The 27,932-nt window shown below is 37.1% G+C and overlaps 1 protein-coding gene across 1 annotated transcript in view; it reads right to left on the reverse strand.

Moving 5' to 3' along the window:
- The window catches only part of prkcdb (protein kinase C, delta b), a 32,875-nt gene extending 17,267 nt beyond the window's left edge, over positions 1-15,608 (reverse strand). The window contains exon 1 of the mRNA XM_079844582.1: positions 15,484-15,608. The gene's annotated coding sequence lies outside the window, so the exon portion shown is untranslated. The remainder of the gene's footprint in view (positions 1-15,483) is intronic.
- Between the last annotated feature and the right edge of the window lie 12,324 nt (positions 15,609-27,932).

Genomic DNA, 27,932 nt, shown 5'->3' on the forward strand with positions numbered 1-27,932 from the left:
AACTTTTTTCCAATTAAATATATTTTAAAATGCAATTTATTCCTGTGATGGCAAAGCTGAATTTTCAGCATCATTACTCAAGTCTTCAGTGGCACATAAATTATTCTAATATGCCGATTTGCTGCTCAAGAAACATTTCTTATTATTATCATCAATATTGTAAACAGTTGTGCTGCTTAATTTTTTTTTTAGTAAGCCGTTATTCTTTTTTTCCAAGATTCTTTGATGAATATAATTTTTTTGTTGAACTTTTGAAAATGAACAGAAAAAAATATATTTTATAACATTTTAAATGGCTTTATTGTCACTTGTGATCAATTTAATGCATCCTTGCTGAATAAAGGTATTCATGTCCTGTAAAAAACAACAAAAAAAGTAGTATATATATTAGGGCTGTGCAATTAATCGAATTTCGATTTCGATTTCGATTTTGCCTCCCAACGATCACCAAAATAGTACAATCGAGAAAAAACGATTATTTTGCCTTGCGTTCTGAATGAAACGCGCACGCGCACATCCGCCCCTCCCGAACCCACAAATCTCTCTCAGTTCGTGAGTCTCGTGTGCATATCATCCGCTGGAATTTAAAAACTCGGCGCGAGTAAAGATGGCAGAAGGAGGGCAGTTACAGCAGCGTTTGGTGAGCAAAAAAGGCAAAACCAACTCCGTTGTCTGGGAACAGTTTGGCTTCGAGGAATCAGACGACGAGCAGAAACATGCTAAGATTTGCTACATGGTAGTGGCTGCAACGCAAGGGAACACCGCGAATTTGTTTAACCACTTGAAAATTAAACAGAGTGACCTATGACAATCTAATAAAGAAACAAAAACTGACGAGAGCAGGGGAGCCGTGTAAACGTCATTTTTTTCCTTCATATTTTTCAAATAATTCTCTCTTTGTAAACTTTGTTCAATGCATGCGAGATTGCGAGTGCTGCCATATTTTCGAATATGACCAGTCGTTGTCACCGTCATCACGCGGGTTTAGTGCTTTAGGGTTTAGGTTTAGAATGAGAAGCCGCGCGCGCTGTGAGAAAATGTGTCATCCGAGAGCGCGCGCACGTCTCTCAGCGCGCAAATATTGAGTTCTCTTTCAAGTCTTGCTCTTAAACGGACAAACTCACACAAAACGTATGTCAACATGTCCATCTTGATGAGTATCTTAGCAGACATAGTCTGTATATGCCTTAAGTGAACTTTATACAGTCGATAAAGAAGACGCGAGGTCTTAAAGGGGCAGTAGCCTTTACTGCTGTCTGTTTAATGTCAAACAACAAAAGACAAGGACATCACTCACCGCTCTTGATTGAATAGCTTTTGTAAGTTTAATAGGATTAATCTTTAATTTATGCACTCAAATATGCAATGTTATTTTACATTTGATACATTTCTGTACCTGAAAACTAATGTTAGACGTACATGAAAAGCATAGCCGAACCATATTGTTGATCTTATTTATTTGTGGTTATCATTTTTACGTGAATACTTTTATACTTTGATTCGAATATATGTTATATTATTTATTTTAATAGTTCAAAAAGTACAACAAATGTTACAATTTAAATTGAATTGTTGAAAGGTGTATTTTTAATAAACACAACACATTCCCAAAGTCATGTGAAATAATCGTGTTACAAAATCGTGATTTCAATATTGACCAAAATAATCGTGATTATGATTTTTTCCATAATCGAGCAGCCCTAATATATATAATATTTTCCTATGACATTTATACTATTTATAAATCCCTCAAAATTGACTAAAGTTTCAGCATTATTGCTTTAACTTCCTATTGCAAAACTGTGTGAAATCCACTCTTTTCCAATGGTTCTGCTTGCATCACACTCACTGCGGCTGACCAGCTAGTTTTGTTTTCCTAATAAGCACAAGGGCAGAGTAGAACCTAAATCATTTGTTATTTTTCAAAGCTACAAAATTACATCATTTTCCAATCCCGGCTCCTCAGGTAGGACCAGATTCCTGCTGGTATTACTGCACACACAAAGGCTCACAGAGTTTTGCCAGGATTCTGGGACACAATTGGCCTTTACTTGGTTTCACAAATTAATCACAAGGATTAAAGGCTTAAAATACATACTGCACGCACACAAATACACAATGGAAAATAAAGTGAATGAAAAATAGAAATTGCAGAAGTTCAGTTTTGTATATAATAAGCTGTCACAATAAATTCCTAATCTTATACTTATTTAAAGGAGTACTTCAGTGCTGGGAAGATGAATGTGTATTTAAACCGTGTAATTTATGTAGTAGAAATGTGAAATTATTTTTGAATTTGGTGCCTTCTAGACCGAGAAAAGACAGAAAATGTATTTTCATCTCATGTGGATGAAAGACAACAACTCACAGAATGCACTTGCTTCGCTGCTCAACGAGGCCACTCCCAAAGCCACGGCCACTGGTTATCACTTGCCCACCATTACACCCCCACCCACCGTTGTTTTGATTTTCATAGTAATAATATAATTTTGTGCAGTTAGAGAACAGACACTACAATTAAAAACTGAACGTGTCTTTTCAATAAAGTGTGAGTGAGCCGAACGAAAGTCACGGCACAGACGCAGCAGGAGTCAGATTTCATTCATCACGAGAGCGAAGAGCTGAGGTAAGCGCGGCAGAAAGCTTAACGTTCATAGGAATTCATTGAAAAGTATTTACATTCTGTGAGTGAGATCCCACCCCTATGGGCGGGTTGAAAACATGCGGAACTATATATCCTTCTACTGGCCGTAGTCTCTAGTCTCTGGCCAAAAAATCCTCAGATGATGCAAAATTACGATATTTGCGTCATCTGAGGATTTTTTCCAGAAATAAAATGCATAATTCTCTCGTCTCAGAGGGATATGAGGGGGGAAAGTACCATCATTTGAATATACTACCGGGTTTCTACTGATACAAAGCTTAATGCTAATCGCTGAAGCAACTCTTTAAATAGTTTTCTATGGAATTTCTGCAGCACTAGTAATCAAAATGGACTTGCAAAAAATATGTCTGTTATCAAACAGGTTTCCTGAACAATTCCACTCATACATACAGAGAGCTCTAACCCAAACTCATGCCATAGGTTGAATCAGTGTTGCTGTTGTCAGGTAATGATCAAAGATAAAATATTTTTTTTTTTTGAAAGCACCGCAGAGCCACAGTTTTTACGGTTTTCAGGAAAATCAACCTACAAATGGCTTACTTCCTTGTACTGTTATTGCATATTAAGTACAAAAAAAAGACACTTCAGCTTAAAACATTGATAGAGCAGCTTTCTGTGTCTGGATAGCTTTGCCTCATAATCGCTAAGAGACAAAATGTAGAGCAGGTGAAGTGGGACCATTTGTAATACCACCCATGATAGTACTGAGAGACTAATCGAGATGTCACTCGATGGTTGATTTGCTGATCTGCCACACTTTTAGGCCAGTATTGAAGTATTGAAACCATTCAGATGAGCGACTTGTTTACATCTGCGTCTGTGTATGTAACACCACAAAATGACATTGAATGTTTCTTGATTTGTTTCAATGGTTGATTCTGTTTTTATTTAAACTTAAAGTAATCAGTCTATATCGATAAAATATACATGTCCCAACCCAAAATACAGAACGTTTCATTGGGAATACCTTTTTGAGGTGTGTTATTACAATATAATGCTCTGAAACACTTAGTGTCCCAAAGCTTAGAAATTGCATGCCCTAAAAAAATGGATGATATTGGACTAATCTGTGTCACACACTGTATTAAATAATGATAGAGTAGATTTAGATCATTGCTGAAGGTTGTGACAGAGCCTTGCTCCACAAATTATATAATACATGAATTATATCATCATAAAATGGTAAATTGAGTTAATTGGAACCAGCTGTAAAAGCTCCCACACAAACACTCAAGTATAGAGGGGGAAAAACTGGCAATATTTGTTTTTATCGCCTCTATTCTGCATGGTGATGATGTGTTACATACTCAAACATGCATATCTATAATAGTAATCTGGGACCACACACACACTCATAAGCATATGACAAAAAATGCATTAATATCAGCTAATGAAACACTTACTCAGTCAAACATAAACCTCTTACACTCAAAGGCATATGACTACAGAAAAAAAAATGTTTCCCTGGAGAGAGTGGAAAAAATGAGCCCATCCAGCAAGGGAGGGGACGGAGAGAAAATGAGGAAAAAGTAGAAAGGGGGGATGGAAGAAAGAAAGCATTAAGTGGCATACTGGAAGTTCAATGTGCTTGCTAAAAACCCAGACTCTTACACCATTCATATACTTGACTGACAGTCTTACTAATGTAGTCTATTCCCCACTTCATCTAGTCTACAAATCATGATTTGAGTGTACAGAAAACACATCATTATGACAAGGTTTTACGTCATCAATATTAATATGAAATGAATAAGTATGCCAGTCTCAACAGACTGTGTGTGTGTGTGTGTGTGCCTGGTTCCCTCAGCGGTCTATTAATCTGTCAAGAGAGGTCACCTCCCTCACACCCAGCTCAGTTGCTGCTTAATTAACACACTTTCCTCTGGAATGAGTATGTAGACGTGTCTTAATGTGTGCATGGCACTAACTCTTATGATGTTAAAACTGGCAAACCACCAGATTCTATGTTAAACAAATGGAGTAATGTGTTATGATCAGATTGCACAAATGCATGCAATGAATATAGCAAGATGAGGAACAGACACATCACTAATTCGCAACACTTCATCTTCATGAACAAACAAAAATGAAGGCCAAAGCAGCTAATGATACATTTACTCAGTAAAGTCACGGCCACATCTATATCTACTGTATCTATATGGCATGTGTGGGGCTCCAGTTGATGTGAAGTGTGCAGCAGACCAACCGCAACGCACAGCATCTCAAATGTTGTGGTTTGAGCCAAAGTCTGTCATCAAAATAATTTGGTTTAATTCCCTCCCAGAAGCATCTTGCATGATTGCATTCCCAAACACCAGGCATTCGAACGCAAGATAACATGACAGCGTTTATTTCGTTTCATCTGTGCGCTCTAAGATGCTCGAGTCATTTGTGATGCAGGAAAAAAATCCATCCATTTTTATTATATATTTCGTGGCAATTTCCCAGGAAGTGACAATTTTGTTCTCTAGAACATGAGATGGAAACGGTGCAAATGTTTATGCAATATTCCAATTTTGCGCATAGCTTTCATTTGCAACTTTAGATTCAAACATAGCATCTTTTCCCATGTTAAATACTTTCTTCCATTCCAGTTTAATGTACAAAAATAACTAGGCCTATATAAATTTAGCTGATTTCCCCCCAAAAAAGTAAACAAAAAAGGTCCCATTTCACATACTTCTGCACTATTTTACTCTTTTTGTATTAAAAGTAGCGTGAGTATTGTGTTCACACTGAAAAACACAAATTTCAGACCCACTTTATATTAAGTGGCCTTAACTACTATGTACTAACATTTTAATTAATCATTTGATACAATGTACTTATTGTGTACAGACATGTTTTTACATTGTACTTACATTTAAAAAAATACCTGCATGTAATTACATCTGTAATTAATTTTTTGAGTTACATTTGTAATTACACAGTTGACACTTCAATTACACCTAACCCTACCCTTAAACTTACCCATACTACCACACCTGTCCCTAACTTTACCCGTATGCCACCTCATGACCTCAATATCAGCAAAGGTGTTCTGCAATACAATTTGAACACAGTAAGTACATTGTACTTATTTTTTTATGTAAATACATAGTAGTTAAGGCCACCTAATATAAGGTGGGGCCCAAATTTCTGTGGAGAAGATACATGACAAATGTGAGATGAATGCTTTACCATCAACTCCGCTTTTCATTGTCTAATTTGTTCCAATACTATAGTACAAACAAAGCTACACATAAAATAGTTTGCTCTTCTATTATTCTGCCCACTACACCCACCATATATTATTAATTCTCTCTCTCTCTCGCTCACGCTCACACACACACACACACACACACACACACACACACACACACACACACACACACACACACACACACACACACACACACACACACACACACACACACACACACACACACGTTTAAAAACATTTCACAGAGTGAGACAAATATAAACATATTTTGCATACAAACACTTTCACAGATTTCACATTCGCTTAAAGTGTTAGTTCACCCAAAAATGAAAATGCTGTCATTAATAACTCATCCTCATTTCGTTCCAAACCCATAAGACCTTTGTTCATCTTCGGAACACAAATTAAGATATTCTTGATAAATCCAAGAGCTCTCTGACCCCTCCATAGACAGCAATTTAATTGACACTTTCAAGGCCCAGAAAGGTAGTAAAGACATTGTAAAAATAGTCTGTGTGACTCCAGTGGTTCAACCTTAATTTTATGAAGCGACGAGAATACTTTTTTTTGAACAAAAAACTAACAAAAATAACGACTTCATTCAACAATTTATTCTCGTCTGTGCCAGTCTCCTACGCTGTTGACGAAGTGCAGGGTTCCTCAAACTTGGTCCTGGAGGGCCACTACCCTGCAGAATTTAGCTCCAACCCTGATCAAACACACCTGAACAAGCTAATCAAGGTCTTCAGGATCACTAGAAAATCACAAGTAGGTGAGTTTGATCAGGGTTGGAGCTAAACTCTGCAGGACAGTGGCCCTCCAGGACCGAGTCACATGGACTGAAAGTGGTAATTAAATAGCTGTCTATGGAGGGGTCAGGGAGCTCTAGGATTTATCAAAAATATCTTAATTTGTGTTCTGAAGATGAACAAAGGTCTTATAGAATTTTCATTTTTGGGAGAACTAACCTTTAAGTCACCATATAGATTGAAAACATTAATTATCTAAATCTTCTCCCTCTATTGCATTTGATTTTTCCTAAGTTTTATCTATTGGACACACTCTCTCTCTCCCTGTGTGTGTGTGCGAGTGTTTGTGTAGAAGTAATTGGAGAGAATTACAGTGTGTGTAGTGCCGCTGCTGTATAAGAGACTCGCTCTGTTCTCTATCCTGCATCAGACAGCTGCTCTGCTCACCTTTTTTTTTAACCTCCTACACAGTCTCCAAATTGTTCTCACTCAAAACCGGGCTGGAAACATGCACATATATTTCAGATGATCTTACTATAAAACAGATCAAATGGAAAACAGGTTGAAACTTATGAACAGGTACTTAAAAGTTGCTTTTCTTGTCTATTGTGATGTATATATTAGTGAAACGGCTTCTCAAAAAAGAAAACATTTGATTTTGTCTTCTGGGAATTGATTGGATCGCTGAATGGTTATGGTTTGCTATTGTTGTGATGTCATGCGAGTGACAGGTTGTCCCGCCCTTGTGTAAATAAACACATCATCAGAGAAGAGAAGAGTTGTTGTTGCAAGAGGGAGGGGATTTTTTTTTATTATTATTATTATGAAATATGAGGGCATATGAATTAAGTCTGAAAGTGAAACTTAAATCTGAAGCATTAAAGTAGCATTGAAGTAAGATATATCTTGCATCCTCGGAGAAGAAATGATAACTTCAGCTTATAAGGACTTTAAAAGACACACTTGGACTTAAAGGAACACTCCACTATTTTTGAAATTAGGCTCATTTTCCAACTCCCCTAGAGTTAAACAGTTGAGTTTTACCATTTTCGAATCCATTCAGCTGATCTCCGGCACTTTTAGCATAGCTTAGCATAGATAATTGAATCTGATTAGACCATTAGCATCTCGCTCAAAAAATGACCAAAGAGTTTCGATATTTTTCCTATTTAAAACTTCACTCTTCTGTGGTTACATCCTAGAAAATCGCAACTTTTCATTTTCCGTCGGTCTTAGTACACGATGTAACTACAGAAGAGTCAAGTTTTAAATAGGAAAATATCAAACCTCTTTGGTCATTTTTGAGCGAGATGCTAACGGTCTAATCAGATTAAATGATCTATGCTAAGCTATGCTAAAAGTGCTACCGCAAGACCCGGAGATCGGCTGAATGGATTCAAAAACGGTAAAACTCAGCTGTTCAACTCTATGGGAGCTGGAAAATTTTCAAAAATAGTGGAGTGTTCCTTTAAATTGGACTAAACTGAAGTGAGCTATTTTGACTAACATCTATATATTTTAGTTTAGAGAATGCTGTGTGAACTTATGATAGATAACGCAGCTGCTTTACCCTATAAAATAAAATTGTAGAATTAGAAAACGCTTTGCATGGCAAGATCTTTCATGACCATGGTATTGTACTTGCCTGCATAACATGCATTAAAAAGTGTAGACTGTCACTTTACAGAACAATTCAAATAAACAGGTTAGTCAGAAAATGAGACTGGTGTGGAATGAATGTACTGTATGGGGAAATAAATGCGCTGCAAGGTTAGAAAGAATGTGAAAGGGGTGAAGAGAACCTGAAAGTTTATAAGTGGACAGCCATGTTTCGGAAAACACAGGGAAACCTGTTAGTCCAGATGGTGCAGTTGCATATTTCTATAAATCACACTTGTGAATATTTATGTCTAGAATTACACGCAAACAGCTGAGTCATTCTCAGAGTTCAAGGCATCATGCTGCTGTTTGTACTTTGCTAATGTACAGCAAAAATAATCCGCCAGGCTCCCAAATTCCTCCTCTGTGCATTGCAGTCCTCATAATACAGTTAAGAAATGCGAAATCCTCTGTTTGAAGTTAATAAAAAAATATGACGTTTGCAATCCGTTTTACAAGAAAATTATTTGGATCATAAAAAATGGTCCCTATATGACAGGTGATTGGAGGGAAGAAAAATATTGTAAAATAAAACGGCTTGGTGATGTCACAGGACGAGTTTGAGAACCAGGTTGATACATTACATTTGGTAAGAAAGTAAATTGTCCTAATTTGATTTCATGCTGACATGAAATCCATTTTAATGTGACAGAAACTACCATTCAAAATGTTTGGGTTGGAAAGATTTTTATATATACAGGTGCTGGTCATATAATTAGAATATCTTCAAAAAGTTGATTTATTTCACTAATTCCATTCAAAAAGTGAAACTTGTATATTATATTAATTCATTAAACACAGACTGACATATTTCAAATGTTTATTTCTTTTAATTTTGATGATTATAACTGACAACTAAGGAAAATCCCAAATTCAGTATCTCAGAAAATTAGAATATTACTTAAGACCAATACAAAGAAAGGATTTTTAGAAATCTTGGCCAACTGAAAAGTATGAACATGAAAAGAATGAGCATGTCCAGCACTCAATACTTAGTTGGGGCTCCTTTTGCCTGAATTACTGCAGCAATGCGGCATGGCATGGAGTCGATCAGTCTGTGGCACTGCTCAGGTGTTAGGAGAGCCCAGGTTGCTCTGATAGTGGCCTTCAGCTCTTCTGCATTGTTGGGTCTGGCATATCGCATCTTCCTCTTCACAATACCCCATAGATTTTCTGCTGGCCAATTAAGAACAGGGATACCATGGTCCTTAAACCTGGTACAGGTTGCTTTGGCACTGTGTGCAGGTGCCAAGTCCTGTTGGAAAATGAAATCTGCATCTCCATAAAGTTGGTCAGCAGCAGGAAGCATGAAGTGCTCTAAAACTTCCTGGTATACGGCTGTGTTGACCTTGGACCTCAGAAAACATAGTGGACCAACACCAACAGATGACATAGCACCCCAAACCATCACTGGCCGTGGAAACTTTACACTGGAACTCAAGCAACGTGGATTGTGTGCCTCTCCTCTCTTCCTCCAGACTCTGGGACCCTGATTTCCAAAGGAAATGCAAAATTTACTTTCATCAGAGAACATAACTTTGGACCACTCAGCAGCAGTCCAGTCCTTTTTGTCTTTAGCCCAGGCGAGACGCTTCTGACGCTGTATGTTGTTCAAGAGTGGCTTGACACAAGGAATGCGACAGCTGAAACCCATGTCTTGCATACGTCTGTGCGTAGTGGTTCTTGAAGCACTGACTCCAGCTGCAGTCCACTCTTTGTGAATCTCCCCCACATTTTTGAATTGGTTGTTTCACAATCCTCTCCAGGGTGCAGTTATCCCTATTGCTTGTACACTTTTTTCTACCACATCTTTTCCTTCCCTTCGCCTCTCTATTAATGTGCTTGGACACAGAGCTCTGTGAACAGCCAGCCTCTTTTGCAATGACCTTTTGTGTCTTGCCCTCCTTGTGCAAGGTGTCAATGGTCGAGTCAGCAGTCTTCCCCATGATTGTGTAGCCTACAGAACTAGACTGAGAGACCATTTAAAAGGCCTTTGTAGGTGCTTTGAGTTCATTAGCTGATTAGAGTGTGGCACCAGGTGTCTTCAATATTGAACCTTTTCACAATATTCTAATTTTCTGAGATACTGAATTTGAGATTATAATCATCAAAATCAAAATAAATTAACATTTGAAATACATCAGTCTGTGTGTAATGAATGAATATAATATACAAGTTTCACTTTTTGAATGGAATTAGCGAAATAAATCAACGATTTTTGACGATATTCTAATTATATGACCAGCACCTGTATATATATTTGTAAAAATTCTCATGCTCACCAAGGCTGCATTCATTTAATATAATAACAGTAATATTGTGAAATATTATTTCATTTTAAATAACTGTTTTTCTATTTCTGCATATTTTAAAATATAATGTATTCCTGTGATGCAAAGCAGAATTTTCAGCAGCCTTTACTCCAGTCTTCGGTGTCACATGATCCTTCAGTGTCACATGATTCTTCAAATCATAATATGTTGATTTGCTGATTAAAAAAAACATTTATTATCAATGTTGTAAATACTAAAGCGTATTTTTTTAACAATTCTTTAAAAATATATTTAAAAATATTTTATTTAAATACAGTTCAAAGGAAAATTATGTATTTGAAAGAGAAATCTTACATAATTTAAATCTATTTACTGCCACTTTTGATTCATTCAATTTGCTGAATAAAAATAATCTTTTTGATCCTAAACTTTTAAACGGTAGTGTATTTTCAAGTTAAACAAGATTCAGCAAGTAAGACATCACTTTATCTTATCCATCTAATTGGTATTAGGTCATGAAAAGTAAATCTTGAAATTAAGTTTTTTGGTTATTGGTTAAAATCGTGAACATTGGCACCTTTATTTAAGATTAGAAAGACAACATATTTTCTTTGATCAACATGCATCAATGAATCATCCACGATAAGACAAGAAAAATAAGTAATTTCATTTTCATTTCTTGTTTCAAGTCAATATTTGGGACACGAACATGAACAAGAACACATTTGTCATGTTAAAATTTGATAATCTGGTTTTTGCGAGCAAGATCTAGAATTACATGTAAATGTCTGCAGGTGAGTTTACCCAGTTACAGATTGGTGGCTCCAAGAACAAAAATGTCATTGTGAGTGTTACATAACACCAAACAAAACCATTTCTTTTTTACACGTATGTCGCAGGGTTATTAGGTTAAAATAACATGCATCAAGGAAGCGTTTGTGTGCAGAGAGAGAGAGTTACAGATTGTGGGAGGAAAACATGGAGAATGAGAGATCAGTGACTTCAAGGTCAGATGAGTGCAGAGTGCCATGTGACATTCGTTTTAGTGTAGCATTGATTTCTCACCCCTCTCTTCCCTTAGGCTAAGAAACAAGAGACCCTATGCCTCTGTCTTTCTCTCGCCTATAACACACACACAATAGTTAGTCAAGGTTAGTGTGGAAAAGCCAATTCCTTCTTTGAAACAGGGCTTACTGTGTGACTGCAGGCTTGTTATCAAATGTGTGTGTTCGACATTAGGGCTCAAATCCGCTCGATGTAGAGTTTTAGACAAGAATTTTGGGCACACACACATATATTTGTGTGTATGTTGGCATGTCGACCTAAAGGTGAAGCTGAGCTTGCCTCTGTCTGTCTGTGCAATAAGAGTGGTGTCCATTTCTGCCTTGCGCACACTTCACAAAAGCTTCATTAATCCAAGACCAACAGAGAACGGCCTGTGCGCTCGATACCATAAAAGCACGCAACATACCTTTTGTTGCTGTGCGTTCAAAAGCCATACAACAAGAAAAAATGAGTAATGACATGCAAAACGTGCAGAACGGAAACAATACTTTAGGGTAACGCGCTGTGATGCTTTTTACAAAACAACTGTGTGTTGTATTTGTGTTTGCCAGAGGCATGGAAAAACAACTCAAAACAAAGCCAGTGATAGATTTGAACACAACTAATGGTGTTTGCTTGTAAAAGAGCCGTGCGTATTACAGAGACAGAACATAGATGTTGGCAGACGGGTGACGGAGCACCATCACCACTACTTTCTTCTCTCCTGCAGTTTGGTTGATAAATAATTCAGAGGAGGTGCATGTTGTTGATTAAGACCTTTACTAACATATGCCTTCCGGCTGAACACAATGTGTTGATTTGGTTCACCGTACAGGTTGTGGACGTACAGTAGCGACTGCAGACACACAAGCAACATTTAAACAAGGAAAACACAAGAGACAAACTACTGGAATCTCTGGTTAATGTCAAGAACAAAGCACCCAGTGAGTATTAGTAAAAGAGGAAAGGAAAACAATGGTGCAATATGGTGGCTTGTGAGTGTGCTTTAAAAGGAAAGATTAAAAATGATTAAGTCTGTGGTTGTGGATGCACAATATATCTGTGACTAATGTAAAAAAAAAAAAAAAAAAAAGTACAATATAGCTTTTTTTTTAATTATATGTATTGGTCTGAACTTCCTTTTGAAAAATTTGGCTTAAAAATGTTTTATATGCACACTAATTTTTTTATATAGGAACTTGATGGATATAAAACATTGTATGATTATTTTTGTCATGACAACTCTCAGATAGGGATGTCAAAATACCAGAAATCTAGTACTGATACCACCAACAGTACATGATATTCAATCGATACCACGGTACAAAAAGAACAATAATACTTAAACAGTAACTCCTTTATTTAAACCATTTAACATTACAAAAAAATAACATTAGTGGCACTTGGCCATCAAATAATAAATAAAATGAAACAGTACTTAAAAAATACTTTGCTTAGAATTAAAATAGCTGGCACATAAATTGCAGTATCAAGACATGGGTAAGTAAATAAAAAGGTAAAAATACAGGAAATTTTGTACAGTTATTTACGTTCTTCGTAAATACAGTTGAATACTGTAAATGCAGCTGAATTTGAGGAGCAAAATAATAACGGGAAGCTACTGTTTAGTCTTACGGGATAGTACAGTATTTTTTAGTCTAGTTAGATGTGCAACGAAATTGCTCGAGCCTGCTCTTAACTCACGACGCATCAAATCCTATCAACAGGCGTACAGTCAAATAGGTTTAACATTACAGATTTTCAATATTTTATTACGTTCTACCACGTGCTTGTAGGCGTTTTTCTTCTTCTTTACCCTTTGAGGACCGACTGAAACACTTCTAAGCATACTATGTGCTGCCCCTATCAGTTCTGGAAGAATTTCAGCCTCGCTACCTTTGTTACCATCAGTACTTACGCTACTGTAGAAAAACGAGTACCGTAAGGATTTTAAAATGTTGCTATCGAGTTGGTATCAAAGTATCAGTTCTCATGACATCCTTTCTCTGAAAGTTCGGCATGGTAATGAGCATGACAATCAAGAGCAAGATCTGCTACACTGCTGCTGCAGAGCATGTACAGAACATGCCACTGATACACACGACATGCTGCTATAAGCAAGCAAGACATGCGGCTGCTGTACAAGCATACATGAATCACCCCATAGCAGATCAATACAGGTGGAGCTGGGGAAGGTGCAGGGTTTCTGAAAGCGCACTGCAAAGTGTTATGGCAAACATTAGGCAAGAATTTGAATGTTGAGCAGCGAGCTCACTGGCTACTAGTGGTGTAACAGTTCTCTGTAAAAAATAAATAAATCGATCGGTCCAGTTCTCCACCCACAGTTCTGAACGCACTTGGACCGCGGTTCATCTCAAATCTGGTGACGCATCTATAACATGGTTTGTTGAAAATAAATAAAACGAAAGACAGAGTTCGGCTAATGTATGTTTTTGTTGACGGATACACATTCTGGCTTCCCAATACTTCACAACAGCGATGATCAAAAGTATGGACAAAAAAATACTATGGTAGTCAATGGGAGGGCGAGATCTGCTTGGTTACATTCTTCCAAATATCTTCCGTTGTGTACAGCAGAACAAAGAAATGTAGACAGGTTTGGAACAACTTGAGGGTGAGTAAATGACGACATTTTTGGATGACCTATCCCTTAACTAAACTGCAGGTTCATAAACCACCAGGAAAAATACAGTAGTACTCAACAGCTTGCAAATATGGCATGGACACTAGGTATACACCATGCAAATATGCAAGTCCTTTGGTACATAATCAAAGCAAACAGAGAGAAAGAAAATCTCATAATAAAGCATTTGTCACCATCACATGTCTGTCTCACATGGCCAGATATTCCCCATGTTCTGTTGTTTTTTTAAGGGTGAATGGAGAGATTGTGAAGGAACTGTTGTCATACTGAATGGTTTGGTAAATATTGTCACAGAGATAAGTCTACATCACTGTTCATTTTGTGGTAATAGATAATGCTTTCGAAAAACAGATAAAGAAGCTTTATGGGGGAAAAAATGGCACAGGTGAGCTATAATAGGCTAACCATTGGGTTTGACTATGTTAAAAGAGTGGGAAGATACAATATTTTATCATCAGCCTCTAAAAACACATCTGAAGAACTCACTATAGCGGTAACTATGGAAACCACGATTAAGACGCTTCTGTAACGTTGGTGAAAGCGAATCCTGTACCGTTTATTTTATCTACCATTTTCCACATCGTGTCATGCGAATAAGACATTGTCGTCGAGACTAGTTAGTTTGTATCCCTCTCTCCATGTCAAAGAACTTGAAAAACAAGACCGTACAGTAGGCCAACACTTACTGTTTAGTGACTGAATATATACATAATAAAATGATCTACATGTTACAGTGTGGAGGAGCAGGAGCGGGAAAGAGTTGTCAGTCTGGTCTTTCTACGCGTTATGCGTTTACATAACTTTATGGCAGCGCATTCTATGAAACACTGTCGAAAAGTACAGCTGCTGCTGCTTCCGCGTATCTGGACAGCGTAACCAAGTGAAGTCGAATACAATTTTTTTTTTAATCAAGTTCCTCTCCTGAACTTGAATGTTCAAGAACACATATCAAACATTTAAAGTACTTCCTGTCCAAAAAACGTCGCTCTCGTTACCAAGTGTCTACAATTGTTTCCATTAAATCAGAAATGGATCTGTTGGAAATGTGTCGTTTGACGCTCGAACGACAGACAAACATCGAAAATGCGACGAAACCTATTGGTTGTTGGTGGACAACGTGGACGTTTCATGTTATTCATGTCTGTCATTTCTACGCTGCCGATGGGTGGATTTACAAACGCCTACAAAACGCGCAAAAAGTTAAAAGTTGTAAGCTCAAAACTTACCAACGTCAGTGTCCGAGAGGTTTCAATAATTCGTCTCTTATTCTCACTGCTGCTGTGTAAGTTGAGAGCAGAATGAGCAGCGCGGCGTGTTTGAGGAAGTATTTACCCGCTCACTGTGACTGTCTGGGGTTGACAATACTGGAGGAGTGACGTCGAGCAGGTGAGAGAGAGAGAGAGAGAGAGAGAGAGAGAGAGAGAGAGAGAGAGAGAGAGAGAGAGAGAGAGAGAGAGAGAGAGAGAGAGAGAGAGAGAGAGAGAGAGAGAGAGAGAGAGAGAGAGAGAGAGAGAGAGAGAGAGAGAGAGGGGTCTAAATGTTCCAAAAATACATAGTTTTAAAAAAGTCTATCTATCTATCTATCTATCTATCTATCTATCTATCTATCTATCTATCTATCTATCTATCTATCTATCTATCTATCTATCTATCTATCTATCTATCTATCTATCTGTCTGTCTGTCTGTCTGTCTGTCTGTCTGTCTGTCTGTCTGTCTGTCTGTCTGTCTGTCTGTCTGTCAGTCTATCTATCTATCTATCTATCTATCTATCTATCTATCTCTATCTATCTCTATCTATCTATCTATCTATCTATCTATCTATCTATCTATCTATCTCTATCTATCTATCTATCTATCTATCTATCTATCTATCTATCTATCTATCTATCTATCTATCTATCTATCTATCTGTTAATCAATCAATCAATCAATCAATCAATATCTTTTTGTGATCTATCTATGTCTTTCCCATTTTTGTTCAAATCAGCAAAAGATTATTCACTAATAAGGTTTCTACGTTAGGCTATCTCTCCCAGGCTTTGAGTTGTCATGTCTGACAATTTTATATTATGATGTCATATAGTTAAAGATTAAAAAAGAAATGCACAATCAAGGTAATAATTTTCTGTTGAAAAAAAAAAAAAGTTTGTTCATGTTTGTTTCTCATTTAACCGCCTTTGGACTAGTTTATGAGTAACCATTGTTGGTGGTTAACCAGGTGCTTTCGTTTCCTGAAGGCAAGGCAGGAGATTCCCGATGGAAACCATAGCTTTGGGAATTCCATTCAGGCCCGCCCTCACACCTACACAAGGAATGGGTATGGACAACACACACACACACACACACACACACACACACAGCCTACACAAAGAAGCAGCTGTCACATGATGCTGACTCACAGACTGCCCCACCCCTTCAATCTAGGTCTGTCAGTGGTGTATAAAGCTCGGAGTTTCAGTGTTTCTATTTTTAGTATAAACTGACCATTTACCCTAATCTGACATTTCTGTGCAACAAATGAACCATGTAACTGCAATCCAACAAATACTGTTATTATAGAAAGTTCCGAACAGTGAAGACTCATCACGTGGGTTTATGATAGATGGTTTCACTTCTCTGTTTTATAGAACTGTCTTGACAGTTATTCCCTTCTTCTCCTTTATTGTTTCTCTTTCCTCCTTATATTTTTCTCTCCTCTTCCTGTCTGTCTTATCTCACCCATTCTAATGTATCAGTGTTGCCTCACTTCTCTTTTACTATTACTTTCCTCTTCTTTCTTCTGTTTTAGAGCCTCTGTTTTAAGTCAAGTCTGTAATGAGTTTTAAATATGTTTTGAGAATGATAATTATTTTTCTAGTGATCGAAAATTGTTTCCTTACTGGAAATGTAGCCCTTCATATTCATTTGATCACATCTTAACACAATCCCTTACACTCAGAGGTGGTTCTAAACACGTTTTACTTCAGGACAAGATTTTGTTTTGGATATCAAGTGGTGACTCAACAAAATACTAAAATTGTTTATTGCACAACATAAACAAAAATGTCCTTAAAAGCAAATGTCCAGATTTATTATTTTAAAAAATATTTATCATGCAAGTGAACCTGTATTTAATGCAGGGTTATTAAATTAAATTAAATCTATTCAAAACATTTATGTTAGTTGAAATAAAGCTATAATAATATATTAGTTGAAAAACTTAAATTAAATGAAAATTTTAAATGTTGCCTTGACTGAATTATTGACTGACAATAAATAAAAAACAAAAATTTTATTTAAATTAAAAATAAATTAAATCTAAATAGCAAAATATTTTTTCTTTAAAAAATAAAACAAAATTACAAAATCACACAAAAATATAAAGAATTCAAAATATGAATAAAACTAAATTACATTGATTTAATGTAGCCCTGGTTATCTTATTTTGCATTGTTTGCATTAAAGTTTTTAAGGATAAAGAAATCACGCAACCTGACCATGTTGTCATTCACATTTAGCAACTTTCCCTGTTGCTCATGACCCTGTCAGAACTAGTCTCAACCCACCGATTAAAAACTACTGTCTTTACAGTTAGTTTCTATCTTTACCGTCTCCAACAGGCATTAACTGGAAGGGCTCTAATAGTTATGAATTTCCTGACTGACCTGCTTAAACTAATAAGCTCTGTCTTGGTGGAGACACTCTCACTGTGTTAGTGAGGTGAGTCTGATCACTGGGCACAGTGGGCAGTGGGACGACTGACCGAGGGTGGAGTCAGTGCCAGTTTCCCCACAGTGCCAGGGCAAACAGTAGTCTGTGAGTAATGACAGGAACCCAGTAGAGAGGAAAGAGGAAACCCCCCAAAATAACATTCATCTGGTTATCGACTGCTATCTATTCCTCACTCTGTCTCTTATTTTCTGTCCCTTCTGATATCTTTCTGTTACATACAATTGGCACCGAAGGAAAAGACACAGAGCATGTTGATTATGTATGCAACACGAACATAACCAAAACAAAGAAACATAAAACATGATCTATGCCTGAGTCATTCCAACCTCAAATTTTCAAGAACTGGTAGCTACATCCTATATAAACTGGTTTGTACATTTTGTACCCTGTGGTATGCTGTTATACTGTTGTTCTCTTAAAGAGCAGACAGGAATGTAAATGTTCAGGCTGTGTTCTCCAAAAGAAAGCTTGATAATGGTGGTGGTGACCTCATGTATTCAGCGATAGTGCTCTGGAACTCTGCCCTCCCACTGGAGATAAATAGCACATATTCATCAGGCCATGGGTGAGGGTGACGGGAAATTGGGAAATAAATAGCAAAGGTGCTAATATCCTGGAATACATTATCTTGGTTGGGGAGAGCAGTGCTAAAAGAAGACCTCTGACTGTTTGTAAACAAAAGACGCTCATTTCCTATTCAAATAAATGCATGTATTTCGAACAGGCAAATCTGCACAAAGGACTCCAAACTCTATAGTTCTGTGAGTTGTAGCCAGTAATGGAAGTGAAGCTCATTCATGAAAACACAAAAGCTGGGTATTGCTGAGGACAAGGTCATGCTTCCCAAGCCTAATGGATCTTATGTTTGTCTATCCCATTGTGCTTTAGGTCTTCAGGGACAGATAAACACCTGTGTGTGGTCAACGTTTGTTTCAGTTTGAGGTTCACTGTCCTCGATTCATATGTATCCTCTCAGAATTACCATAGTAGAAACTAAAATCAGGGCCGGCCCGTGGCATAGGCGGAATAGGCAAATGCTAGGGGCGCCACTCATCCATAGGGGCGCCAAAATGTATTACTGATACTATTTTATTAAAATTAATTCGAAATATTAACTTAACTAAGTGCCCCACCTCTTCCCGGTCCGCCTCATCAATCTCCCACCGCCGAGCTACTTGAAGTACGTCAGAAATATAACGCGCGATCAGTTTAACGTTGGGAATTTGTTGTGTCGCGTCGCCTCTCGCCGCATCTAATGTAGACAGGATTGCTTTCAATTTTTACGGTGCTTGGCCGCTCGCGCCAAGTGTAGACACGGTGAAAGTTGCCTGATATGATGGATGGCCGAATTGTAGTGTCAAAAAAGACAGAAGCCCTCTGATGCAGGGAAGATAAGGGAGACACTGCAAAAATGCTCTTCTTACTTAGTATGTTTGTCTTGTTTCTAGTCTAAATATCTAAAACTTCTTAAATTAAGATGCATTTAGCCTACTAGATAAGTAAAATGACATAAGATATATGTTCTTGTTTTCTTGAAAATAAAATCAAAATTAAGTGAGTTTATGCTTAAAACAAGATAAATTATCTGGGGTGAGAAAAATAATCTAGTTTCTGATTGAATCTTGTTTCTTGTTTCCGCCCCAAACAGAAATAAGATAATTTTTCTCACCCCATTTGGCAGATAATTTTGCTTGTTTTAAGCAAAAACTCACTTCATTTGAGTGTGTTTTCCCCCCAGAAAACAAGAAAAATTATCTAATGTCATTTTACTAGTAAATACATCTTGATTTAAGATTTTTTAGATATTTGGACTGGAAACAAGAAAAAAATACTAAATAAGAAAAGCATTTTTGCAGTGTAAAGACAGAGGTAGCGTGATGTAGGCTTATTGATGAATGAATGTACAGTTTATTTAATTGCATAGTAGTAAAATACTATGTTCGCTAATTTATTCCAGTTTTACCTTAAACTTTATGCAAACAGCTGTTCTGGGTTCTCGAGAGGCCACAGCCAGTGTGATTTTGTAAATAAAAATGCATGCAATATCACTTTTTTAATAGCCTAATGTTTTTACTCTACAGTTGTGCAGTTTTAAGGGGACATATGGCAATTTTAAAATGTATTTGCCAAAATTAGTAATGATATTCATATACAGGTTTATTTAAACTAGCAACATTTTATTTAAAATTCACATTAAATATCAAAATTTCTCAGTTTAATTCATGGTGAAAACATGAATGTGCATAGTTTAGTGGAAGATTGCTGCCATCTACTGGAAAACAAACACTTTTGCTAGTTCTCAATGAATAGTTTGTGCATGAATGCTGGATGCTATTACTCTTGCTATTTGTGTTTAAGCTGTAATGTGGCGTAGGTGCTATTTTTGTATAGTTTAACTATCATCAGCCTTTTAAAAAATAAAATAATGATAATAATATCGTGAACATAATGACGGGGTAGAATGGACTGGACATCATATAAAACAACAACAATGAAAATAAAAATAAAAACATCAATGCATTACAAAAATAAAACAGTAGTAATTCCACAACTTAGAGTGATAACATGTAGTGCTAAACCTTACAAGGGGCACCAAGTAAAATCTTGCCTAGGGCAGCAAATTGGTCAGGGCCGGCCCTGACTAAAATGACCACTTTATATCATGCTTCTATTTATTTTTTACCTTTAGGGTCCATGAACTGGAATATAGAATTATATTCAAAAATAAAAAATATATATCAAAATCATTCGCAATTGTGTCGCTGGTTCGAATATCAGCATGACTGTGATTTGATTACCTGCCACCTTGTACTCGCAACACGAACACCTTGAAGTCCCACTAAAGTAACTTGAAACACACAGCATTATTCAATGTGTTGACGTAATGCCGTGTTCCAGGCAACCCGTAACCCGTGTTTTTCCAACCTTCTACCCGTGAAAGTGCACTGGAACGGCAGTCAAACCCGTGACTTCCCACCCGTGAACTCGTACTAGACTCCCAGTTACGAGCTCTGCCGTCAAATAGCCCACGAAACAACAATGGCAGCCCCTACGAATGCGGTGTTTATGAAACAAATAACGTCAAATAAAAGGTATAACAGCTTCTCTTGCCGTATGCGCCGTTTTTTTCCTCTGTTTACCTCAAATAAGCAAGGAGTAAGCAATTTTGCCGATAGAAATGATTGTAAATGAGCATAAGCCCCATACGGTCCACCATGCTTTGTTTATATCTTGCTACCACAATTCCGTGGGCTCAGGCAGTTTGGCGTGACTTTGCCTGGAACGCTACAAAGTCGTGAGTCGTGGTTTGAAGCTGTAATTTATGGGCTTAAAAAACCTGCCAGGAACGCAGCATTATTTCCACTGAAACAGGAAGACAGGGTGGGACATATCGAACAGCTCCTCCCCCTTTAAAAAAAATAGCCAATAGGGCTTAATCTATATCGCAGATCGCAGAGTCGTTGAGCTAGGTAAAGCCGCAGTTTCCTCCTAATCTCCTCTGGGTCCGACACGTTTTCTGGTCTGCGCCAACTCATGATCTACTTTGTGCCATCGTGTCTACACCCTTAAAAATAAAAGTGCCAGGAAGGACCAAAATGGGTTTTCACAGTGATGCCAAAGAAAAAACTTTTTTGGTTCCCTGAAGAACCGTTTGGTGAAAGGTTCTTTAAAGAACAATTTTTTCTAACCATTTTATAGTCCTTTAGACTATTCTGCATTTCAAAGAACCTTTTGTGCAATGGAAAGGTTCTTTGGGTATTAAAAGTTCTTCATGGAACCATACACCCTGCCAAAGAACCATTTAAGAACCTTTATTTTTAAGAGTGTATGGACCGGATCAGACTGTGTGAACGCTGTGAACGTGAAACCAGACTTAATTTGCCCCAATGGAAAGCATATTTACACTGTCTGAATCGTTCCCTATCCCCTATATATTGCACTATGTGCCATTCACTATGTAGAATATAGTAAATGTGTAAACATGTGACTGATTTTAGCCACAGCTTCAGTGTCTATTTATAAATTAGGGGTCAGAGTGATGAAAAATCATTGATCCATACAGTGGTGCAGGTACGACCACTTTGTAGGCCAAAACACGAAAGTGAGTTAGCATTTTAGCACTTCCGGTTCCATCGTCCCAAAGTCAATGGGGTTTTTGTATGGGGTTTTGATTAAATGAATTTAACCAAAAAACCCATCATCAACCCAAAACCCCATCAAAAGTGTCTTGAGCTTGTGTTCTTGTGCACAGGTGGCTGAAATAAGGTCTGTGGTGAACACAAGCTCAAGACACTTTCACGTTTTATTCTTAACATAAAATACACCAGTATTACCCAACTCATGATTTTTTAAAGATTTAAAGACTGTCCTTAATATTTGCTAGCAAGTGGCTAAATGAGACTTCAGAGACTGTCGAGGAGATTAAAGGGGTCATGAACTACGTTTTTTGTTTTTGTTTTCTGATGTTTCCTGAGGTGCACTTATAATGTTAGAATGCTTTTTACAACAAAAATTGTCATAATTTATAAATAAAAGGCATTTTTCCTACCCTGATTTTAGCCTCTGGTCTGGACGCTCCGTTTTAAAGGGATAGTTCACCCAAAAACTAAAATTTTATGTTTTTCTGCTTACCCCTATAAGGCATCCAAGATGTAGGTGTCTTCGTTTCTTCAGTAGAACACAAATGAAGATTTTTAACTCCAACCGTTGCTGTGTGTCACTCATATAATGCTTGTCACTGGGGACTAATTCTATTAGAGTAAAAAAAACATGGACAGACAACTTCCCGTAGGTGAGGTCAAAAATAGTGGCCGGGTCATAGATATATACATAGATACCTCATTAGTGCCTACGTGGATCATGGCGTGGATCGCTCGAATGAGGAATCTACATATACATATCTATGACCCGGCTGGAATTTTGACCTCACCTATGGGAAGTGATGGCAGTCTGGAGAGCTAAAGCGTTCGTCTGATATGAGGTGATAAAATTGCATAAATACCGTTCGGTTTCTCTCAGAAACCGATCGTTTCGTGTCTTAATACATCAATGTGTCGTCACGAGCCGCAGGGTTTAATTTGCAGTTGTCTGTCCATGTTTTTTTTACTCTAATAGAATTTGACCCCATTGACAAGCATTATATGAGTGACACACAGCAACCGTTGGAGTTAAAAATCTTCATTTGTGTTCTACTGAAGAAACGAAGACACCTACATCTTGGATGCCTTAGGGGTAAGCAGAAAAACTACAAATTTTCGTTTTGGGGTGAACTATCCCTTTAAGGGGCGTGTCCACTGTGAGAGTTCAGTGTAAACACCCACTGCTGTGATTGGCTAACGTCTTTCCATTTGAAATAGTATTACTCTCTCTTTTAGCGCGTTTTTACTATTAGAGCTCTCATGGTTAACTAATCGTGAAAAGTTTTGAATTACATTTAGATCTATGGCATTATATTTAGATCTATGGCATTATATTTAGATCTATGGCATTATATTAAGATTGTGGCATGAAAGGTTGCAATGATGAGCATTGTAGCCAATCACACACATGTTGAGCGCATGAAAGCAGCGATCTCATTGCAACTCAGTTTCTGTAGTGTACACTAACTAATGCTTTCATCTTCACTAACAGTGCAAATGTGATATAGTAAAGAGATTCGTTGAATAAAACGTGAGTCACTGATAAACTCTCCTGTTTGATTGACAGGTTCAGCGCATGCTGCTCCAACGATTGCAAAGGGAGCTTTCTTTATAGAATTTAATCACAGATTATTTTCATCCTACTAAGAGAAACAACGCAAGTTGATGTTTAGTCACTGGTTTGATTTACTGACACACAAACAAAGAACATCTGACTACATGAATCATCACATTTCAGTTTCATGTTTATTACTTTGTAGCTCGAAGGTTTAACACTAGGCCTATGTTACATGCGCGAATCGGTGGGCGGGGCTAAACAGGCAGTGATGAAGTAGCCGTTGATATTCTTCTGCTGAGGGGGTGCTTGCCTCCTTTTTACGTTATAGATCCCCACTTTGAAAAACCTGTAGTTTGCTGGGCCTGGTGTCTATAAAAGCTTTTCTTTGACTAACAAGGAAGTTTTCAGCTCTGAAACTTACAGTATTTTCTTATATTACCATGACCTTTTATATATCAAAAGCTCAAGGGAAAGTTGATTTCTCAAATCATTACCCCTTTAAACGCCATCAAGCCAAGCAGGAAAGCTCAGTCAACTTTTACAGCCTCGTTATACTCATAATTGTGCTCTTATAAACTATTCTATTGTTCTGGGAAAATGTTTTGAGATAAAAACTGAAAGAGTTGTCGAAAGCTTAGTGATGATGACGTTGTTTATAGCCTAGCTACTGTTAGCTTTTTACTTCTGGCGACTGCATTTAGGCTTCAAAATTCATAAAAGTTCTGAATCTGAGTGAATAATGACAAAACGTTTAAGTATTATAAACTTGTGTTGATCACAGAGCTGGTTTTTTTGTGATATCCAAAAGCGTTAGCTTATATACTAGCATAGCATACAGATAAGCGATTAGCCTGATGGCTTATTTTATACACACATTTGCACTTACCCTACATATATTCTCAATCATCTTTAATGTAATTATGTGTTAGATTAAACTGTGTATTATAAGTGTTAAATGTCCAAATATTTCAGTTATAAATAAAACAAATGAATAATGTTCAATTATTCCCTTAATAGGCTATTTTTATTATTATTATTGATTAATTAACAGTTAATCGACTGTTAAGAAATTATGTTCAATTGGTTTTATTATGCACTAATGTGTTTTTGTATGCATTATAAAATAAGCAATGCGTATTTTAAAGTCATATAATTCGTATTAGGATAATCATTAACTGACAGTTTGGGGAGACCCGATTTGTCATGACATCCAGTTGGCCTACAAAGTGATGTCATACCTGTCCTGCACCACTCCATTGGCGGAAGTGAGAGACTGTAAGTTTTGAATGCTTATATCTTGAATTTTGTCATTGTTTTGGAGCAAACTAGCTTATAGGTAACAGTAAGGATAACATATTCATACTATACATAAAAGCCAAAAAACTTACATTTCTATGAAACAACGATTCATTTAGCCTTTTATTACATTTCTATGAAACAACGATTCATTTAGCCTTTTATTTGCATTGACACATTGATCAGCGAACATAGGCCTACATAGAGCACTCAAATATGGTAAACGGAAGATCAACCGTACTGCTTGATGCGCAAGAACCAGTGAGGTTCTGAAGAACCTTGCTGCATCCAAAATCACATACTGTATACTGTAGGTACCATTTTTGGGTTAAACTTTAAAAAGTATGTTCTATATTGTACGAATGTAAGTATGAATGAAGTTCAGACGTGCTACATCCGCCATGTTGTCACTGTCACATGCTCTGTTGGCATACTGGTTTTCACATACTATATAGTAGGGAAGTATTTGATTTCGGACTCAACACCTCACTTCAGAATCTTGCCTGAAGTAGTAAGTCGTCTGGGAACTTTTCACGTACTATTTGTGAATACTCTGAATTCGGACACTGTTTCACAGTTTTTTGCCTACTATAGTGTAGGGAAGTAGGCATATTCAAATGCAGGGAGCCACTTGTTTCATGAATGAATCAGTGTTTTGAACTAATCATTTGAGATTCAGTCAAGCACTCTTAAAGTAAATGTCTTGTCACCCCCTATATGGTGTAACCTTCAGAAAGAATAACTGAAAAACTGTTACTGAGAAAATGCACTTTATTTATAAGAAGTCCCTGACTTGACTTAAGGGCCTGGTTGGGGGTGGTCTCCGTATCTCTAAAGATTGAAGGCTATTTATTTTTTTCATGATGTCACAATTGTTCAGTAACCTATTAAATGAGGGATAGGCAGTTGTTGTATGTATAGTTACTGGGTTGATGGTCTTAGTACAGACACTTGAAGAGAGGAAGTGGGGTCATAAAGGCACCTTATTCTCAATGCCGAATGTCTGTGTCTGAACGTGTACTCGTACATCAACACAACTGACGTGCTAATAAATATGACATTTCAAGCAATTAAATGCTTAGAATTTATCAATTGCTCTTTCATTAGTGGGTCAGGGGAACTCAAGGGAGTGTGGCAACTAGAACAGGCCCATTTCTATCTCACTTTCCTTCTTTAACATCCTTTTCTCTTTCTTGCCATATCGCTACCTTCATTGCCACGCTATTGTGATATTCCCTGGATCCTCTTTTTCAGTCTTCGTTCCTGTCCTTTGCTTTCTATCTTCTTTTATATACACTGTGTCCTGTGCTGGATGACCTAGTAAAGCTCTAATGAAGTCTACTTCAGACAATAGACTAGAGACGAGACTATTAATGAAATGTTTGCTGATCTGACATCAGTACTGTGCTTTTTCTCCTACAGTGAATAGGCTTTATATTTAAGCTTAGAAAACTGATCCCAGATCAGTGTCAAAATAACAGAGGGGCCTACAATAGCAGTGGACCTCGTCATTAATATTTCAAAGGATGAAAAGAAATAGGGCGAAATGTATTGTGCTGCTTCTTTTTTCTGTCATATCAATTATTTAGGCATTCTGCAGCTTAATCAACCTCTCTTATGTGGCTGTTGGCCGAAGTGCCACAGACCACTTTGATAAAGCGAATTATCTTAACCTAGTTATATCGCATTACTAGGCTGCAGTTTGATAATAGAGCTCGCACTTAGGAAGATTATTGAGATAATGATGAGAGGGATACACATTTGACTGGAATAAGCACCTTCATTAAAGTTAACTCGTGTTAGTTCGTCTCTTTGAAGGCCCGTTTATGTTTCAATAAATAGAGAGAGAGAGAGAGAGAGAGAGAGAGAGAGAGAGAGAGAGAGAGAGAGAGAGAGAGAGAGAGAGAGAGAGAAAGATATGGTAATGAAATACTCTTAATTATGAATCAAAGATCCTAATTATAGTAGGATAACTTTGAAGACTAAAATGCTATCGATATCTGACCACTTATATTTAGTAGGAAATTTAATTACCGCATCAGACAAAAAGCTTGACTGGTTGTCCTTTACTTCAGTATGTGTCGCCCCCTAGAGCCTGTATATGAATAGCTGGAAAGTCTTTGAAATTAATACTTTAATATAGGCCTAGTTATTGTATAATTAATATATTTATCTTTTATACTATTTGTTTTCCTTTATGCAGGGTCGTTGAATTTTTGTTTTGTTTTAATTTTTATAATGCATTAAGGAAAGGGGATGATCATCAGTAGGTCTGCTGGGGAATATGAAGTCATATGAATATGGAAACAAATTGGATTGGTTCACTTTAAAAAGAAAATCACCCCATGGTTTACTCGCCCTCAAGCCATCCTTGGTGTATATGACTTTCTACTTTCTGATGAACACAATCAGAGTTATATAAATAGATATCCTGACACTTCCAAGCTTTATGTGACGGGGTCCATTGAGTTTGAAGCTCAAAAAAGTGCAACCATCCATCATAAACTTGCTCCACACGGCTCCGGGGGGTTAATAAAGGCCTTCTGAAGCAAAGCGATGCGTTTGTGTAAGCAAAATATCCAAATTTAAAACTTTATAAAGTAAAATATCTATTTCTACCAGACTGCCTTCTGTATTCAACTTACAAAAAAGCGTAGGCTATGACGTCGTGCGGAAGCTAGATATTTTACTTGATTTAAAGCAAGTTTTAAATTTTGATATTTTACTTACACAAACGCATCGCTTTGCTTCAGAAGGCCTTTATTAACCCCCCGGAGCCGTGTGGAGTAGGCTTCCTTTGTGATGGACTTAACTTTTGGAAGAGCACTTTTTTGAGCTTCAAACCCGTGGGCCTATTCACTCCCATGGAAACAGGATATTCATTAATATAACTCTGTGTTCATCAGAAAGAAGAAAGTCATATACACGATGGTTTGAGGGCGAGTAAATAATGGGGTAATTATCAGTGA

The sequence above is a fragment of the Gobio gobio genome (assembly GCF_949357685.1).
Source record: "Gobio gobio genome assembly, chromosome: 19".
Taxonomy (NCBI): domain Eukaryota; kingdom Metazoa; phylum Chordata; class Actinopteri; order Cypriniformes; family Gobionidae; genus Gobio; species Gobio gobio.